Source organism: Coffea arabica, chromosome 11e (assembly GCF_036785885.1).
Source record: "Coffea arabica cultivar ET-39 chromosome 11e, Coffea Arabica ET-39 HiFi, whole genome shotgun sequence".
NCBI lineage: Eukaryota > Viridiplantae > Streptophyta > Magnoliopsida > Gentianales > Rubiaceae > Coffea > Coffea arabica.
In genome coordinates, this window is record NC_092331.1 from 39,988,917 (window position 1) to 40,004,252 (window position 15,336).

The following is a 15,336-nucleotide window of genomic DNA, read 5'->3' on the forward strand; positions in this document are numbered from 1 at the left end:
AAATTATCATGAAATCAATCCTTCACGCTTGCAGTTAGGGGTGGCAATTCGGGTCCAAATCAGGTTGGCGGGTCGGGTTCGGGTCAACAGACCCGCCAGAAAATCTGTTGACCCGAACCCCGACCCGCCAACCCGTGACGGGTCAGGTATGCTGACCCGAACCCGAAAATTTCAGGTTTACGGGGCGGCGGGTCGACCCGAAATGACCCGAAACTTAATTTTAATTTATTAATTTATCACTGTAATTTCTAATAAAATCAATTTCTCACAAAACTAATTACATAATCAAGTAATAAAAATTTAAATAAATGATTCCAAATCAAATCTAAAATAAATTAAACACCGTAAAAGTGTTTTATCCCAAGCAAAATATAAAATAAATTAAAACAATACAAAAGTGAAAAATAATATAATATATTATTTGTCCAAGTACAATAATTTCAACTTCACACAAATTAAATAAATTCGTTTAGGATTAAGTAATTAATGCCTTTGAAAAAAAGAATAACTTAGTTTAGTTAGATAAAATTATTTTTATGTTTATTAAATTATTTTTAATTCGTAAACGGGTCATATCGGGTCATATCAGGTCACCACGGGTTGACCCGAAATCGACCGGTTTTCTTTTCGGGTTCATCGGGTCCAACCCGATTCTGACCCGAATTCCCGAAACCTCAACCCAAACCCATTAATTTCGTGTTAGGTTCGTGTCGTGTCGAAAATTGCCACCCCTAGTTGCGGTGATGCATTTGCGCCGACAAATTTGAGCGACGATCCGGGCTTTGATCGAGCCGTACCGTTCCTGATTTGTCTCGCGCCTTCAGATCCTCCTTCACGCTTCGACAAGAAGCAAAATATTAAGCAATCGTTCCGACGGAGCTAAATTACTACAGGATAAAGAACGAATAGGAAATTTGGATTTCGAAACAAAAAAGAGAGGGGTGCAACACGAGGACTTCCCAGGGGGTCACCCATCCTAGTACTACTCTCGCCCAAGCACGCTTAACTTCGGAGTTCTGATGGGATCCGGTGCATTAGTGCTGGTATGATCGCACCCGCCATGTTCCTTTCGCGTTATTCTTTTAAACTACCCCGTCCTGCGAAGCAGTGTGGCTTTTCTAGACCGAAATTCATTTTAAGCGTCAATTCAAGCATTTTCCTCTTATCCTTTTATTTATTTACTTTATATTTTTTTTTGTTATTGATTTGCACCCTGTTTTTTTCCCTCATCCCGCAACTCTAAATTATCATGAAATCAATCCTTCACGCTTGCAGTTAGGGGTGGCAATTCGGGTCCAAATCAGGTTGGCGGGTCGGGTTCGGGTCAACAGACCCGCCAGAAAATCTGTTGACCCGAACCCCGACCCGCCAACCCGTGACGGGTCAGGTATGCTGACCCGAACCCGAAAATTTCAGGTTTACGGGGCGGCGGGTCGACCCGAAATGACCCGAAACTTAATTTTAATTTATTAATTTATCACTGTAATTTCTAATAAAATCAATTTCTCACAAAACTAATTACATAATCAAGTAATAAAAATTTAAATAAATGATTCCAAATCAAATCTAAAATAAATTAAACACCGTAAAAGTGTTTTATCCCAAGCAAAATATAAAATAAATTAAAACAATACAAAAGTGAAAAATAATATAATATATTATTTGTCCAAGTACAATAATTTCAACTTCACACAAATTAAATAAATTCGTTTAGGATTAAGTAATTAATGCCTTTGAAAAAAAGAATAACTTAGTTTAGTTAGATAAAATTATTTTTATGTTTATTAAATTATTTTTAATTCGTAAACGGGTCATATCGGGTCATATCAGGTCACCACGGGTTGACCCGAAATCGACCGGTTTTCTTTTCGGGTTCATCGGGTCCAACCCGATTCTGACCCGAATTCCCGAAACCTCAACCCAAACCCATTAATTTCGTGTTAGGTTCGTGTCGTGTCGAAAATTGCCACCCCTAGTTGCGGTGATGCATTTGCGCCGACAAATTTGAGCGACGATCCGGGCTTTGATCGAGCCGTACCGTTCCTGATTTGTCTCGCGCCTTCAGATCCTCCTTCACGCTTCGACAAGAAGCAAAATATTAAGCAATCGTTCCGACGGAGCTAAATTACTACAGGATAAAGAACGAATAGGAAATTTGGATTTCGAAACAAAAAAGAGAGGGGTGCAACACGAGGACTTCCCAGGGGGTCACCCATCCTAGTACTACTCTCGCCCAAGCACGCTTAACTTCGGAGTTCTGATGGGATCCGGTGCATTAGTGCTGGTATGATCGCACCCGCCATGTTCCTTTCGCGTTATTCTTTTAAACTACCCCGTCCTGCGAAGCAGTGTGGCTTTTCTAGACCGAAATTCATTTTAAGCGTCAATTCAAGCATTTTCCTCTTATCCTTTTATTTATTTACTTTATATTTTTTTTTGTTATTGATTTGCACCCTGTTTTTTTCCCTCATCCCGCAACTCTAAATTATCATGAAATCAATCCTTCACGCTTGCAGTTAGGGGTGGCAATTCGGGTCCAAATCAGGTTGGCGGGTCGGGTTCGGGTCAACAGACCCGCCAGAAAATCTGTTGACCCGAACCCCGACCCGCCAACCCGTGACGGGTCAGGTATGCTGACCCGAACCCGAAAATTTCAGGTTTACGGGGCGGCGGGTCGACCCGAAATGACCCGAAACTTAATTTTAATTTATTAATTTATCACTGTAATTTCTAATAAAATCAATTTCTCACAAAACTAATTACATAATCAAGTAATAAAAATTTAAATAAATGATTCCAAATCAAATCTAAAATAAATTAAACACCGTAAAAGTGTTTTATCCCAAGCAAAATATAAAATAAATTAAAACAATACAAAAGTGAAAAATAATATAATATATTATTTGTCCAAGTACAATAATTTCAACTTCACACAAATTAAATAAATTCGTTTAGGATTAAGTAATTAATGCCTTTGAAAAAAAGAATAACTTAGTTTAGTTAGATAAAATTATTTTTATGTTTATTAAATTATTTTTAATTCGTAAACGGGTCATATCGGGTCATATCAGGTCACCACGGGTTGACCCGAAATCGACCGGTTTTCTTTTCGGGTTCATCGGGTCCAACCCGATTCTGACCCGAATTCCCGAAACCTCAACCCAAACCCATTAATTTCGTGTTAGGTTCGTGTCGTGTCGAAAATTGCCACCCCTAGTTGCGGTGATGCATTTGCGCCGACAAATTTGAGCGACGATCCGGGCTTTGATCGAGCCGTACCGTTCCTGATTTGTCTCGCGCCTTCAGATCCTCCTTCACGCTTCGACAAGAAGCAAAATATTAAGCAATCGTTCCGACGGAGCTAAATTACTACAGGATAAAGAACGAATAGGAAATTTGGATTTCGAAACAAAAAAGAGAGGGGTGCAACACGAGGACTTCCCAGGGGGTCACCCATCCTAGTACTACTCTCGCCCAAGCACGCTTAACTTCGGAGTTCTGATGGGATCCGGTGCATTAGTGCTGGTATGATCGCACCCGCCATGTTCCTTTCGCGTTATTCTTTTAAACTACCCCGTCCTGCGAAGCAGTGTGGCTTTTCTAGACCGAAATTCATTTTAAGCGTCAATTCAAGCATTTTCCTCTTATCCTTTTATTTATTTACTTTATATTTTTTTTTGTTATTGATTTGCACCCTGTTTTTTTCCCTCATCCCGCAACTCTAAATTATCATGAAATCAATCCTTCACGCTTGCAGTTAGGGGTGGCAATTCGGGTCCAAATCAGGTTGGCGGGTCGGGTTCGGGTCAACAGACCCGCCAGAAAATCTGTTGACCCGAACCCCGACCCGCCAACCCGTGACGGGTCAGGTATGCTGACCCGAACCCGAAAATTTCAGGTTTACGGGGCGGCGGGTCGACCCGAAATGACCCGAAACTTAATTTTAATTTATTAATTTATCACTGTAATTTCTAATAAAATCAATTTCTCACAAAACTAATTACATAATCAAGTAATAAAAATTTAAATAAATGATTCCAAATCAAATCTAAAATAAATTAAACACCGTAAAAGTGTTTTATCCCAAGCAAAATATAAAATAAATTAAAACAATACAAAAGTGAAAAATAATATAATATATTATTTGTCCAAGTACAATAATTTCAACTTCACACAAATTAAATAAATTCGTTTAGGATTAAGTAATTAATGCCTTTGAAAAAAAGAATAACTTAGTTTAGTTAGATAAAATTATTTTTATGTTTATTAAATTATTTTTAATTCGTAAACGGGTCATATCGGGTCATATCAGGTCACCACGGGTTGACCCGAAATCGACCGGTTTTCTTTTCGGGTTCATCGGGTCCAACCCGATTCTGACCCGAATTCCCGAAACCTCAACCCAAACCCATTAATTTCGTGTTAGGTTCGTGTCGTGTCGAAAATTGCCACCCCTAGTTGCGGTGATGCATTTGCGCCGACAAATTTGAGCGACGATCCGGGCTTTGATCGAGCCGTACCGTTCCTGATTTGTCTCGCGCCTTCAGATCCTCCTTCACGCTTCGACAAGAAGCAAAATATTAAGCAATCGTTCCGACGGAGCTAAATTACTACAGGATAAAGAACGAATAGGAAATTTGGATTTCGAAACAAAAAAGAGAGGGGTGCAACACGAGGACTTCCCAGGGGGTCACCCATCCTAGTACTACTCTCGCCCAAGCACGCTTAACTTCGGAGTTCTGATGGGATCCGGTGCATTAGTGCTGGTATGATCGCACCCGCCATGTTCCTTTCGCGTTATTCTTTTAAACTACCCCGTCCTGCGAAGCAGTGTGGCTTTTCTAGACCGAAATTCATTTTAAGCGTCAATTCAAGCATTTTCCTCTTATCCTTTTATTTATTTACTTTATATTTTTTTTTGTTATTGATTTGCACCCTGTTTTTTTCCCTCATCCCGCAACTCTAAATTATCATGAAATCAATCCTTCACGCTTGCAGTTAGGGGTGGCAATTCGGGTCCAAATCAGGTTGGCGGGTCGGGTTCGGGTCAACAGACCCGCCAGAAAATCTGTTGACCCGAACCCCGACCCGCCAACCCGTGACGGGTCAGGTATGCTGACCCGAACCCGAAAATTTCAGGTTTACGGGGCGGCGGGTCGACCCGAAATGACCCGAAACTTAATTTTAATTTATTAATTTATCACTGTAATTTCTAATAAAATCAATTTCTCACAAAACTAATTACATAATCAAGTAATAAAAATTTAAATAAATGATTCCAAATCAAATCTAAAATAAATTAAACACCGTAAAAGTGTTTTATCCCAAGCAAAATATAAAATAAATTAAAACAATACAAAAGTGAAAAATAATATAATATATTATTTGTCCAAGTACAATAATTTCAACTTCACACAAATTAAATAAATTCGTTTAGGATTAAGTAATTAATGCCTTTGAAAAAAAGAATAACTTAGTTTAGTTAGATAAAATTATTTTTATGTTTATTAAATTATTTTTAATTCGTAAACGGGTCATATCGGGTCATATCAGGTCACCACGGGTTGACCCGAAATCGACCGGTTTTCTTTTCGGGTTCATCGGGTCCAACCCGATTCTGACCCGAATTCCCGAAACCTCAACCCAAACCCATTAATTTCGTGTTAGGTTCGTGTCGTGTCGAAAATTGCCACCCCTAGTTGCGGTGATGCATTTGCGCCGACAAATTTGAGCGACGATCCGGGCTTTGATCGAGCCGTACCGTTCCTGATTTGTCTCGCGCCTTCAGATCCTCCTTCACGCTTCGACAAGAAGCAAAATATTAAGCAATCGTTCCGACGGAGCTAAATTACTACAGGATAAAGAACGAATAGGAAATTTGGATTTCGAAACAAAAAAGAGAGGGGTGCAACACGAGGACTTCCCAGGGGGTCACCCATCCTAGTACTACTCTCGCCCAAGCACGCTTAACTTCGGAGTTCTGATGGGATCCGGTGCATTAGTGCTGGTATGATCGCACCCGCCATGTTCCTTTCGCGTTATTCTTTTAAACTACCCCGTCCTGCGAAGCAGTGTGGCTTTTCTAGACCGAAATTCATTTTAAGCGTCAATTCAAGCATTTTCCTCTTATCCTTTTATTTATTTACTTTATATTTTTTTTTGTTATTGATTTGCACCCTGTTTTTTTCCCTCATCCCGCAACTCTAAATTATCATGAAATCAATCCTTCACGCTTGCAGTTAGGGGTGGCAATTCGGGTCCAAATCAGGTTGGCGGGTCGGGTTCGGGTCAACAGACCCGCCAGAAAATCTGTTGACCCGAACCCCGACCCGCCAACCCGTGACGGGTCAGGTATGCTGACCCGAACCCGAAAATTTCAGGTTTACGGGGCGGCGGGTCGACCCGAAATGACCCGAAACTTAATTTTAATTTATTAATTTATCACTGTAATTTCTAATAAAATCAATTTCTCACAAAACTAATTACATAATCAAGTAATAAAAATTTAAATAAATGATTCCAAATCAAATCTAAAATAAATTAAACACCGTAAAAGTGTTTTATCCCAAGCAAAATATAAAATAAATTAAAACAATACAAAAGTGAAAAATAATATAATATATTATTTGTCCAAGTACAATAATTTCAACTTCACACAAATTAAATAAATTCGTTTAGGATTAAGTAATTAATGCCTTTGAAAAAAAGAATAACTTAGTTTAGTTAGATAAAATTATTTTTATGTTTATTAAATTATTTTTAATTCGTAAACGGGTCATATCGGGTCATATCAGGTCACCACGGGTTGACCCGAAATCGACCGGTTTTCTTTTCGGGTTCATCGGGTCCAACCCGATTCTGACCCGAATTCCCGAAACCTCAACCCAAACCCATTAATTTCGTGTTAGGTTCGTGTCGTGTCGAAAATTGCCACCCCTAGTTGCGGTGATGCATTTGCGCCGACAAATTTGAGCGACGATCCGGGCTTTGATCGAGCCGTACCGTTCCTGATTTGTCTCGCGCCTTCAGATCCTCCTTCACGCTTCGACAAGAAGCAAAATATTAAGCAATCGTTCCGACGGAGCTAAATTACTACAGGATAAAGAACGAATAGGAAATTTGGATTTCGAAACAAAAAAGAGAGGGGTGCAACACGAGGACTTCCCAGGGGGTCACCCATCCTAGTACTACTCTCGCCCAAGCACGCTTAACTTCGGAGTTCTGATGGGATCCGGTGCATTAGTGCTGGTATGATCGCACCCGCCATGTTCCTTTCGCGTTATTCTTTTAAACTACCCCGTCCTGCGAAGCAGTGTGGCTTTTCTAGACCGAAATTCATTTTAAGCGTCAATTCAAGCATTTTCCTCTTATCCTTTTATTTATTTACTTTATATTTTTTTTTGTTATTGATTTGCACCCTGTTTTTTTCCCTCATCCCGCAACTCTAAATTATCATGAAATCAATCCTTCACGCTTGCAGTTAGGGGTGGCAATTCGGGTCCAAATCAGGTTGGCGGGTCGGGTTCGGGTCAACAGACCCGCCAGAAAATCTGTTGACCCGAACCCCGACCCGCCAACCCGTGACGGGTCAGGTATGCTGACCCGAACCCGAAAATTTCAGGTTTACGGGGCGGCGGGTCGACCCGAAATGACCCGAAACTTAATTTTAATTTATTAATTTATCACTGTAATTTCTAATAAAATCAATTTCTCACAAAACTAATTACATAATCAAGTAATAAAAATTTAAATAAATGATTCCAAATCAAATCTAAAATAAATTAAACACCGTAAAAGTGTTTTATCCCAAGCAAAATATAAAATAAATTAAAACAATACAAAAGTGAAAAATAATATAATATATTATTTGTCCAAGTACAATAATTTCAACTTCACACAAATTAAATAAATTCGTTTAGGATTAAGTAATTAATGCCTTTGAAAAAAAGAATAACTTAGTTTAGTTAGATAAAATTATTTTTATGTTTATTAAATTATTTTTAATTCGTAAACGGGTCATATCGGGTCATATCAGGTCACCACGGGTTGACCCGAAATCGACCGGTTTTCTTTTCGGGTTCATCGGGTCCAACCCGATTCTGACCCGAATTCCCGAAACCTCAACCCAAACCCATTAATTTCGTGTTAGGTTCGTGTCGTGTCGAAAATTGCCACCCCTAGTTGCGGTGATGCATTTGCGCCGACAAATTTGAGCGACGATCCGGGCTTTGATCGAGCCGTACCGTTCCTGATTTGTCTCGCGCCTTCAGATCCTCCTTCACGCTTCGACAAGAAGCAAAATATTAAGCAATCGTTCCGACGGAGCTAAATTACTACAGGATAAAGAACGAATAGGAAATTTGGATTTCGAAACAAAAAAGAGAGGGGTGCAACACGAGGACTTCCCAGGGGGTCACCCATCCTAGTACTACTCTCGCCCAAGCACGCTTAACTTCGGAGTTCTGATGGGATCCGGTGCATTAGTGCTGGTATGATCGCACCCGCCATGTTCCTTTCGCGTTATTCTTTTAAACTACCCCGTCCTGCGAAGCAGTGTGGCTTTTCTAGACCGAAATTCATTTTAAGCGTCAATTCAAGCATTTTCCTCTTATCCTTTTATTTATTTACTTTATATTTTTTTTTGTTATTGATTTGCACCCTGTTTTTTTCCCTCATCCCGCAACTCTAAATTATCATGAAATCAATCCTTCACGCTTGCAGTTAGGGGTGGCAATTCGGGTCCAAATCAGGTTGGCGGGTCGGGTTCGGGTCAACAGACCCGCCAGAAAATCTGTTGACCCGAACCCCGACCCGCCAACCCGTGACGGGTCAGGTATGCTGACCCGAACCCGAAAATTTCAGGTTTACGGGGCGGCGGGTCGACCCGAAATGACCCGAAACTTAATTTTAATTTATTAATTTATCACTGTAATTTCTAATAAAATCAATTTCTCACAAAACTAATTACATAATCAAGTAATAAAAATTTAAATAAATGATTCCAAATCAAATCTAAAATAAATTAAACACCGTAAAAGTGTTTTATCCCAAGCAAAATATAAAATAAATTAAAACAATACAAAAGTGAAAAATAATATAATATATTATTTGTCCAAGTACAATAATTTCAACTTCACACAAATTAAATAAATTCGTTTAGGATTAAGTAATTAATGCCTTTGAAAAAAAGAATAACTTAGTTTAGTTAGATAAAATTATTTTTATGTTTATTAAATTATTTTTAATTCGTAAACGGGTCATATCGGGTCATATCAGGTCACCACGGGTTGACCCGAAATCGACCGGTTTTCTTTTCGGGTTCATCGGGTCCAACCCGATTCTGACCCGAATTCCCGAAACCTCAACCCAAACCCATTAATTTCGTGTTAGGTTCGTGTCGTGTCGAAAATTGCCACCCCTAGTTGCGGTGATGCATTTGCGCCGACAAATTTGAGCGACGATCCGGGCTTTGATCGAGCCGTACCGTTCCTGATTTGTCTCGCGCCTTCAGATCCTCCTTCACGCTTCGACAAGAAGCAAAATATTAAGCAATCGTTCCGACGGAGCTAAATTACTACAGGATAAAGAACGAATAGGAAATTTGGATTTCGAAACAAAAAAGAGAGGGGTGCAACACGAGGACTTCCCAGGGGGTCACCCATCCTAGTACTACTCTCGCCCAAGCACGCTTAACTTCGGAGTTCTGATGGGATCCGGTGCATTAGTGCTGGTATGATCGCACCCGCCATGTTCCTTTCGCGTTATTCTTTTAAACTACCCCGTCCTGCGAAGCAGTGTGGCTTTTCTAGACCGAAATTCATTTTAAGCGTCAATTCAAGCATTTTCCTCTTATCCTTTTATTTATTTACTTTATATTTTTTTTTGTTATTGATTTGCACCCTGTTTTTTTCCCTCATCCCGCAACTCTAAATTATCATGAAATCAATCCTTCACGCTTGCAGTTAGGGGTGGCAATTCGGGTCCAAATCAGGTTGGCGGGTCGGGTTCGGGTCAACAGACCCGCCAGAAAATCTGTTGACCCGAACCCCGACCCGCCAACCCGTGACGGGTCAGGTATGCTGACCCGAACCCGAAAATTTCAGGTTTACGGGGCGGCGGGTCGACCCGAAATGACCCGAAACTTAATTTTAATTTATTAATTTATCACTGTAATTTCTAATAAAATCAATTTCTCACAAAACTAATTACATAATCAAGTAATAAAAATTTAAATAAATGATTCCAAATCAAATCTAAAATAAATTAAACACCGTAAAAGTGTTTTATCCCAAGCAAAATATAAAATAAATTAAAACAATACAAAAGTGAAAAATAATATAATATATTATTTGTCCAAGTACAATAATTTCAACTTCACACAAATTAAATAAATTCGTTTAGGATTAAGTAATTAATGCCTTTGAAAAAAAGAATAACTTAGTTTAGTTAGATAAAATTATTTTTATGTTTATTAAATTATTTTTAATTCGTAAACGGGTCATATCGGGTCATATCAGGTCACCACGGGTTGACCCGAAATCGACCGGTTTTCTTTTCGGGTTCATCGGGTCCAACCCGATTCTGACCCGAATTCCCGAAACCTCAACCCAAACCCATTAATTTCGTGTTAGGTTCGTGTCGTGTCGAAAATTGCCACCCCTAGTTGCGGTGATGCATTTGCGCCGACAAATTTGAGCGACGATCCGGGCTTTGATCGAGCCGTACCGTTCCTGATTTGTCTCGCGCCTTCAGATCCTCCTTCACGCTTCGACAAGAAGCAAAATATTAAGCAATCGTTCCGACGGAGCTAAATTACTACAGGATAAAGAACGAATAGGAAATTTGGATTTCGAAACAAAAAAGAGAGGGGTGCAACACGAGGACTTCCCAGGGGGTCACCCATCCTAGTACTACTCTCGCCCAAGCACGCTTAACTTCGGAGTTCTGATGGGATCCGGTGCATTAGTGCTGGTATGATCGCACCCGCCATGTTCCTTTCGCGTTATTCTTTTAAACTACCCCGTCCTGCGAAGCAGTGTGGCTTTTCTAGACCGAAATTCATTTTAAGCGTCAATTCAAGCATTTTCCTCTTATCCTTTTATTTATTTACTTTATATTTTTTTTTGTTATTGATTTGCACCCTGTTTTTTTCCCTCATCCCGCAACTCTAAATTATCATGAAATCAATCCTTCACGCTTGCAGTTAGGGGTGGCAATTCGGGTCCAAATCAGGTTGGCGGGTCGGGTTCGGGTCAACAGACCCGCCAGAAAATCTGTTGACCCGAACCCCGACCCGCCAACCCGTGACGGGTCAGGTATGCTGACCCGAACCCGAAAATTTCAGGTTTACGGGGCGGCGGGTCGACCCGAAATGACCCGAAACTTAATTTTAATTTATTAATTTATCACTGTAATTTCTAATAAAATCAATTTCTCACAAAACTAATTACATAATCAAGTAATAAAAATTTAAATAAATGATTCCAAATCAAATCTAAAATAAATTAAACACCGTAAAAGTGTTTTATCCCAAGCAAAATATAAAATAAATTAAAACAATACAAAAGTGAAAAATAATATAATATATTATTTGTCCAAGTATAATAATTTCAACTTCACACAAATTAAATAAATTCGTTTAGGATTAAGTAATTAATGCCTTTGAAAAAAAGAATAACTTAGTTTAGTTAGATAAAATTATTTTTATGTTTATTAAATTATTTTTAATTCGTAAACGGGTCATATCGGGTCATATCAGGTCACCACGGGTTGACCCGAAATCGACCGGTTTTCTTTTCGGGTTCATCGGGTCCAACCCGATTCTGACCCGAATTCCCGAAACCTCAACCCAAACCCATTAATTTCGTGTTAGGTTCGTGTCGTGTCGAAAATTGCCACCCCTAGTTGCGGTGATACATTTGCGCCGACAAATTTGAGCGACGATCCGGGCTTTGATCGAGCCGTACCGTTCCTGATTTGTCTCGCGCCTTCAGATCCTCCTTCACGCTTCGACAAGAAGCAAAATATTAAGCAATCGTTCCGACGGAGCTAAATTACTACAGGATAAAGAACGAATAGGAAATTTGGATTTCGAAACAAAAAAGAGAGGGGTGCAACACGAGGACTTCCCAGGGGGTCACCCATCCTAGTACTACTCTCGCCCAAGCACGCTTAACTTCGGAGTTCTGATGGGATCCGGTGCATTAGTGCTGGTATGATCGCACCCGCCATGTTCCTTTCGCGTTATTCTTTTAAACTACCCCGTCCTGCGAAGCAGTGTGGCTTTTCTAGACCGAAATTCATTTTAAGCGTCAATTCAAGCATTTTCCTCTTATCCTTTTATTTATTTACTTTATATTTTTTTTTGTTATTGATTTGCACCCTGTTTTTTTCCCTCATCCCGCAACTCTAAATTATCATGAAATCAATCCTTCACGCTTGCAGTTAGGGGTGGCAATTCGGGTCCAAATCAGGTTGGCGGGTCGGGTTCGGGTCAACAGACCCGCCAGAAAATCTGTTGACCCGAACCCCGACCCGCCAACCCGTGACGGGTCAGGTATGCTGACCCGAACCCGAAAATTTCAGGTTTACGGGGCGGCGGGTCGACCCGAAATGACCCGAAACTTAATTTTAATTTATTAATTTATCACTGTAATTTCTAATAAAATCAATTTCTCACAAAACTAATTACATAATCAAGTAATAAAAATTTAAATAAATGATTCCAAATCAAATCTAAAATAAATTAAACACCGTAAAAGTGTTTTATCCCAAGCAAAATATAAAATAAATTAAAACAATACAAAAGTGAAAAATAATATAATATATTATTTGTCCAAGTATAATAATTTCAACTTCACACAAATTAAATAAATTCGTTTAGGATTAAGTAATTAATGCCTTTGAAAAAAAGAATAACTTAGTTTAGTTAGATAAAATTATTTTTATGTTTATTAAATTATTTTTAATTCGTAAACGGGTCATATCGGGTCATATCAGGTCACCACGGGTTGACCCGAAATCGACCGGTTTTCTTTTCGGGTTCATCGGGTCCAACCCGATTCTGACCCGAATTCCCGAAACCTCAACCCAAACCCATTAATTTCGTGTTAGGTTCGTGTCGTGTCGAAAATTGCCACCCCTAGTTGCGGTGATACATTTGCGCCGACAAATTTGAGCGACGATCCGGGCTTTGATCGAGCCGTACCGTTCCTGATTTGTCTCGCGCCTTCAGATCCTCCTTCACGCTTCGACAAGAAGCAAAATATTAAGCAATCGTTCCGACGGAGCTAAATTACTACAGGATAAAGAACGAATAGGAAATTTGGATTTCGAAACAAAAAAGAGAGGGGTGCAACACGAGGACTTCCCAGGGGGTCACCCATCCTAGTACTACTCTCGCCCAAGCACGCTTAACTTCGGAGTTCTGATGGGATCCGGTGCATTAGTGCTGGTATGATCGCACCCGCCATGTTCCTTTCGCGTTATTCTTTTAAACTACCCCGTCCTGCGAAGCAGTGTGGCTTTTCTAGACCGAAATTCATTTTAAGCGTCAATTCAAGCATTTTCCTCTTATCCTTTTATTTATTTACTTTATATTTTTTTTTGTTATTGATTTGCACCCTGTTTTTTTCCCTCATCCCGCAACTCTAAATTATCATGAAATCAATCCTTCACGCTTGCAGTTAGGGGTGGCAATTCGGGTCCAAATCAGGTTGGCGGGTCGGGTTCGGGTCAACAGACCCGCCAGAAAATCTGTTGACCCGAACCCCGACCCGCCAACCCGTGACGGGTCAGGTATGCTGACCCGAACCCGAAAATTTCAGGTTTACGGGGCGGCGGGTCGACCCGAAATGACCCGAAACTTAATTTTAATTTATTAATTTATCACTGTAATTTCTAATAAAATCAATTTCTCACAAAACTAATTACATAATCAAGTAATAAAAATTTAAATAAATGATTCCAAATCAAATCTAAAATAAATTAAACACCGTAAAAGTGTTTTATCCCAAGCAAAATATAAAATAAATTAAAACAATACAAAAGTGAAAAATAATATAATATATTATTTGTCCAAGTATAATAATTTCAACTTCACACAAATTAAATAAATTCGTTTAGGATTAAGTAATTAATGCCTTTGAAAAAAAGAATAACTTAGTTTAGTTAGATAAAATTATTTTTATGTTTATTAAATTATTTTTAATTCGTAAACGGGTCATATCGGGTCATATCAGGTCACCACGGGTTGACCCGAAATCGACCGGTTTTCTTTTCGGGTTCATCGGGTCCAACCCGATTCTGACCCGAATTCCCGAAACCTCAACCCAAACCCATTAATTTCGTGTTAGGTTCGTGTCGTGTCGAAAATTGCCACCCCTAGTTGCGGTGATGCATTTGCGCCGACAAATTTGAGCGACGATCCGGGCTTTGATCGAGCCGTACCGTTCCTGATTTGTCTCGCGCCTTCAGATCCTCCTTCACGCTTCGACAAGAAGCAAAATATTAAGCAATCGTTCCGACGGAGCTAAATTACTACAGGATAAAGAACGAATAGGAAATTTGGATTTCGAAACAAAAAAGAGAGGGGTGCAACACGAGGACTTCCCAGGGGGTCACCCATCCTAGTACTACTCTCGCCCAAGCACGCTTAACTTCGGAGTTCTGATGGGATCCGGTGCATTAGTGCTGGTATGATCGCACCCGCCATGTTCCTTTCGCGTTATTCTTTTAAACTACCCCGTCCTGCGAAGCAGTGTGGCTTTTCTAGACCGAAATTCATTTTAAGCGTCAATTCAAGCATTTTCCTCTTATCCTTTTATTTATTTACTTTATATTTTTTTTTGTTATTGATTTGCACCCTGTTTTTTTCCCTCATCCCGCAACTCTAAATTATCATGAAATCAATCCTTCACGCTTGCAGTTAGGGGTGGCAATTCGGGTCCAAATCAGGTTGGCGGGTCGGGTTCGGGTCAACAGACCCGCCAGAAAATCTGTTGACCCGAACCCCGACCCGCCAACCCGTGACGGGTCAGGTATGCTGACCCGAACCCGAAAATTTCAGGTTTACGGGGCGGCGGGTCGACCCGAAATGACCCGAAACTTAATTTTAATTTATTAATTTATCACTGTAATTTCTAATAAAATCAATTTCTCACAAAACTAATTACATAATCAAGTAATAAAAATTTAAATAAATGATTCCAAATCAAATCTAAAATAAATTAAACACCGTAAAAGTGTTTTATCCCAAGCAAAATATAAAATAAATTAAAACAATACAAAAGTGAAAAATAATATAATATATTATTTGTCCAAGTACAATAATTTCAA

The 15,336-nt window shown here is 39.5% G+C and overlaps 12 non-coding genes across 12 annotated transcripts; all 12 read right to left on the reverse strand.

The window, feature by feature from the left end:
• Nucleotides 1–938: 938 nt before the first annotated feature.
• On the reverse strand, nt 939–1,057 carry LOC140026957 (5S ribosomal RNA). Its single transcript, XR_011830910.1, has one exon. It is a non-coding gene; the product is annotated as a 5S ribosomal RNA (ribosomal RNA).
• Nucleotides 1,058–2,179: 1,122 nt separating this feature from the next.
• On the reverse strand, nt 2,180–2,298 carry LOC140026968 (5S ribosomal RNA). The gene has a single exon (XR_011830921.1). It is a non-coding gene; the product is annotated as a 5S ribosomal RNA (ribosomal RNA).
• A 1,122-nt stretch (nt 2,299–3,420) lies between these two features.
• Nucleotides 3,421–3,539, reverse strand: LOC140026979 (5S ribosomal RNA). The gene has a single exon (XR_011830932.1). It is a non-coding gene; the product is annotated as a 5S ribosomal RNA (ribosomal RNA).
• Nucleotides 3,540–4,661: 1,122 nt separating this feature from the next.
• Nucleotides 4,662–4,780, reverse strand: LOC140026990 (5S ribosomal RNA). Its single transcript, XR_011830943.1, has one exon. It is a non-coding gene; the product is annotated as a 5S ribosomal RNA (ribosomal RNA).
• A 1,122-nt stretch (nt 4,781–5,902) lies between these two features.
• Nucleotides 5,903–6,021, reverse strand: LOC140027001 (5S ribosomal RNA). Its single transcript, XR_011830954.1, has one exon. It is a non-coding gene; the product is annotated as a 5S ribosomal RNA (ribosomal RNA).
• A 1,122-nt stretch (nt 6,022–7,143) lies between these two features.
• Nucleotides 7,144–7,262, reverse strand: LOC140027012 (5S ribosomal RNA). Its single transcript, XR_011830965.1, has one exon. It is a non-coding gene; the product is annotated as a 5S ribosomal RNA (ribosomal RNA).
• A 1,122-nt stretch (nt 7,263–8,384) lies between these two features.
• On the reverse strand, nt 8,385–8,503 carry LOC140027024 (5S ribosomal RNA). Its single transcript, XR_011830977.1, has one exon. It is a non-coding gene; the product is annotated as a 5S ribosomal RNA (ribosomal RNA).
• Nucleotides 8,504–9,625: 1,122 nt separating this feature from the next.
• On the reverse strand, nt 9,626–9,744 carry LOC140027035 (5S ribosomal RNA). The gene has a single exon (XR_011830988.1). It is a non-coding gene; the product is annotated as a 5S ribosomal RNA (ribosomal RNA).
• Nucleotides 9,745–10,866: 1,122 nt separating this feature from the next.
• LOC140027046 (5S ribosomal RNA) lies at nt 10,867–10,985 on the reverse strand. Its single transcript, XR_011830999.1, has one exon. It is a non-coding gene; the product is annotated as a 5S ribosomal RNA (ribosomal RNA).
• Nucleotides 10,986–12,107: 1,122 nt separating this feature from the next.
• Nucleotides 12,108–12,226, reverse strand: LOC140027058 (5S ribosomal RNA). The gene has a single exon (XR_011831010.1). It is a non-coding gene; the product is annotated as a 5S ribosomal RNA (ribosomal RNA).
• A 1,122-nt stretch (nt 12,227–13,348) lies between these two features.
• LOC140027069 (5S ribosomal RNA) lies at nt 13,349–13,467 on the reverse strand. Its single transcript, XR_011831021.1, has one exon. It is a non-coding gene; the product is annotated as a 5S ribosomal RNA (ribosomal RNA).
• Nucleotides 13,468–14,589: 1,122 nt separating this feature from the next.
• LOC140027080 (5S ribosomal RNA) lies at nt 14,590–14,708 on the reverse strand. Its single transcript, XR_011831032.1, has one exon. It is a non-coding gene; the product is annotated as a 5S ribosomal RNA (ribosomal RNA).
• Nucleotides 14,709–15,336: the final 628 nt, after the last annotated feature.